The sequence below is a fragment of the Myotis davidii genome, unplaced genomic scaffold (genome assembly GCF_000327345.1).
Source record: "Myotis davidii unplaced genomic scaffold, ASM32734v1 scaffold496, whole genome shotgun sequence".
NCBI classification, from domain to species: domain Eukaryota; kingdom Metazoa; phylum Chordata; class Mammalia; order Chiroptera; family Vespertilionidae; genus Myotis; species Myotis davidii.
In genome coordinates, this window is record NW_006289398.1 from 7,372,681 (window position 1) to 7,376,592 (window position 3,912).

General features: G+C 60.9%; 1 long non-coding RNA gene across 1 annotated transcript; it reads right to left on the minus strand.

Moving 5' to 3' along the window:
• Positions 1-1,734, minus strand: LOC107182790. Its single transcript, XR_001513521.1, has 2 exons — positions 1,085-1,734; positions 1-577 (listed from the first exon to the last, which is right to left on the minus strand). It is a non-coding gene; the product is annotated as an uncharacterized LOC107182790 (long non-coding RNA).
• Between the last annotated feature and the right edge of the window lie 2,178 nt (positions 1,735-3,912).

A 3,912-nucleotide genomic window follows, 5' to 3' on the forward strand; every position in this document is an offset into this window, starting at 1 on the left:
TAAACATACCTAATTTTAATCACGCAAACGCGTCTACATGAAACCAGGTAAACGAACTTGTCAACTTTTTAGCGTACGCATGCGGAAAACCTGCTTGAGGATGGAACGGCCCTTTGGCTTTAGCGAACGCCCCCTCGCCTGAGGTCGCCGTGTGGAGGTTGCTGGGTTCCCCCTTCGCCGGCCCCTCCCGGAGGCCGACAGAACCAGCTCCAGAGCTTCAGGCCAATGCCCGTGACAGCTGCGCTGGGCCCCGCGCGGGAGGTCGCGGCCCAGCAGGACCATGGCCTGAGGCCAGCGAGGCCCACCCCATGTTTGCTCCTGGTGGCAGCATGGCCTTAAGGCTGTCCCATCCTGGCTGAGGGGCAGGTGGCGGGAACTGGGGTTTTCCTCCCACTCTGTGGAGGCGTCCCCCTAACTACCATGTTATCCCCGTGCGTCCCAAGTCATAAACCACATACACCCAAACCCTGTAAGTGGGGTAATTCGCCCTAAAGTTCAAGCATAAGACAATTCCAGGCAGTTTTCTGATGGGAAATGACAGCCGTAGTCGGAGGAACAGATGGGAAAGAGGGTTTTGCTGGGGTCCAACCCCAGCAGGTCCAGCGGTCCCCAAAGGTGTGGACGGAGTCGGCGAAGGAATGACACGGAGACAGCGTTCAGTTGATCAGCAGCCTTGCCAGGATCTCTAGCCACAATCTCCAGCCAAGTTCTGTGTCCATGTTCTGTCTAGGTTCTGTGTCCTGTTACATCTGTATTTATACCAGTTGATTCCAATCCTATCAATCTCTATTCCAAAGGTTAGGGTGTTTCTTATCTCCATTCCAGGGAGTAAAGATTATGTAGCTTAAGCATGATTGTTCATACTTAAAGAGATTAATTACCTGCCTGGCACTTAGTGAAGGGGTTTTATTCCCTCCCTAACTTCAGGGGAAAATCCCTAGCTGGGGAAACAACCTTTCTCAGAGAGGTGACCTTGGTTAAAACACAGCGCCAAGAAGGTGAGCAAACATATTAAGAACAGTATGCCATATACGCCAGGTCCCTTGAAACAGCAAGGATGGACCGGCTCCCGGCAGGGTTTGACTCTCCAGGTTCCTACATGAAGCTAAGCCTCATCTGTAAAACCATTAGTGCGAGGAAGTCACTCCCACCTGAGAAGGGACGTGCTGGGTTGTGGGCCGTGAGCCGTGAGCCGTGGGCTGTGCTGGGCCGTGAGCCGTGAGCCGTGGGCCGTGGCACACAGGCAGCTCTCGGGAGATGTGCCTTTCCAAGGTGTCCCTGGCCACCAAGAGCCAAGCACCGGGAGCGGCTGCTACCCACTCAGTGAGCCCCATGTTCTCCTCCCCTCCTGCCCCCGCTTCTGGTGACTGAGCCACGCTCAGGCTGGAAGGTGGGTGACAGCAGCCTGCGGCCGGGCTGACGATGTGGAAAGCGCGGAGGGAAGTTCTGTGTGAGAAGGAAAAGCGGGGCCGAGCTGACGCCGCTCCCTTGGGCTGCGTGGCGGGAGCTCTGTGTCACTTTGGGCTCAGGGTCCGTAACAGAAATGGGGGTGAGACGAGGAGCCCAGGGAGCCACAGCGGACACGGGGCTGAAACGCAGGAGCCCCGCCCTGATGTCACGTGTGTGACCTTCAGGCCGTGAGGAGACCTGGTCCAGACGGGGTTCCCTGTGGACACGGCACATTCTGGGTGGAACCACAGTGTGAGGACCAGCAGGCGGACGGCCCAGTCCCTCCAGGTGGGGTGGCTGAGGCTCCCCACTGGGCAGCTTGGAGGCAGCAGGGCACAGACTGGCCACAAGGTGGCGCTGCACCTCCGTTCTCAATGGGGTCGGTCAATGGGGTAAGAAAACTCCCTGGGGGTGGGCCGCGGGGTCCCTTGGGGAAGCCTGGTGTGGCCTGGGTCTCCGAGTCCTGTACCGACCCCGAAGGCCATGCAGCCCACCCCTGCTGAGTCTCATCCCATCCGTCAGCTGAACGGGCATCGAGCAAGTACAGGCCCTCCACGGAGGCCCAGCCCCGGACGGCGGGACCCCAGCCACGCGCCCCACATCCAGCGGCAGTGACCACACAGAGTGAACAGGTTTACTGCCTACGTGGGAGGTTACAGCTGATACGTGAGAGTACACTTAGGATACATGTAGTTACGTCAACATAAAACAGCTGGTTACAATGAGCACATGCAACTCCTGCAGAGGAAAATCACGGACAACACGCCAGACCGGCCTGGCCACGAGCCAGTGGGGCAGCGGGTGTCCTGGGCAGGCGGGGCCGGTGCAGGGGACACAGCACACTGGCCCAGGCACACCACGCCCACTGTTCACACACGCGTGTTGAGACCGAAGAACTTAAGACACTGACCTTAACACGCCCCCTTATCTGTGGCACCCAGGGTGTTGGTGGTCAGCCCTGGACGCGTGGAGTCCTCACTCACCAAGGCTGTGCTTAAGGGACAGAGACGGGCACCCTGTGGCCACTGGCCTCAAGTGCTGTTCACGCAGCCCGAGGCCCCCCCGCTCACGCGCACACCAGCAGCACATGAAAAACCGTGAATCCAGAAGGGGCCACATTTGGCCCCGACCCTCTGACGTCGCCTGGACCCCGCCCACGGTCCGGGAAAGGCCGCCGGGACCAGCGGGAGGGCCAGGAACCGGGTCCGCTGGCTCACAGCGTCGCGGGAACCGGGACCATCCTGCTTTGGGCTCTCTCTGGAGACCTGGCCGTTTAGTGGCTCCATCTTCTCTTAATTCACAGAAAAGTGCAAAAAGCTTTTCGAAGTGACCTCGCCTGGGCAACAGGACGAACGTGACCCAGAAAGCGGCCGGCAGCCGTCACAGCTCCGCTCGGGGAGCTCAGTGCCTGGCAGTGCAGCCGTCGCCTCGTTCACCGGACGGAAGTGCACGTCTGAGCTGGTTCTTAGACCCGAAGGGAGAAGACGACGGAGGACTACAGGCCTGTCTGCATCTCTTCATCGCGCCCCCAGATCGTGCTCACTATCCAGGCAAGACCCTCCCAGCAAAGCTACAACTCCCCCGAGAGGGGGCTGGCACTTACGGAGGCACGCTGGAGTTTACCCCAAACATGCCGTAGACCTTCACATGCTCCACCTTAGAGGCGACCTTCACACGGCCTCCCATCGAGGCCGCTGCTCTCACCGTCAGGACCGAGTCTCCTCCTCTCCGGTGGCGTGACGCAGCAAAGAGCACGTGGCCGCTCACCCCGCCCCTGTGCACCCTCCCCTGCCAGCCCCCAGGGGGCTCTGCTCTGTGGTGACGGGACCACAGCCTGTCCCTGTCCCGTCCTCGGGGCCGAGGGCACCATCTGAGCCCCGAGACCCGCAAGGGCAACACGTTCACACGGGAGGCTCGCACTCAGCTGTGGGCGGCGTGGGCGCAGACGGCCAGTCTGAGACGCTGCAGGAGGCTGTGAGCAGGGACAGGAACGTTCTAAAAACTCATCAGGTGACTGATGACAGAAGGTTCAAAACCTATTTTCAATTTCCAAGTTGAACTCCAGAACCCGCTCCTGCAGCATCAGTCCCAGGGGCGAGTCTGTGCTGTGATCGCACGGAGCCTCCGGGTCAGAGCACAAGGGCCGATCAGCTGTGCCGCTGGGCGAGCTCTGGGGCCGCGGGGAGGGTGGGACCGCGCCTGACCGTCACCCCCAGCCCTCAGCACAGCGGTGCGTGTCAGCGCCTCTGGCGCCCTGGCAAAGGTTCCTGGCGCCCTGAGGCTGCTCCTCAGGCACCGAGGCCGTGGCAGCCCCGCGAGGGGGCCTGGCGTGTAGTGTGTGAGTGGATCAGGGTCTGGGACAGAGGACAGGACACGCTTGTCCTCAGTGAGTGGGACTCCGTGGATCTGAGGCGCAGACTGGCTGTGTCCGGCGGCCTGCGGGCGGGTGCCTCACTGGGGCAC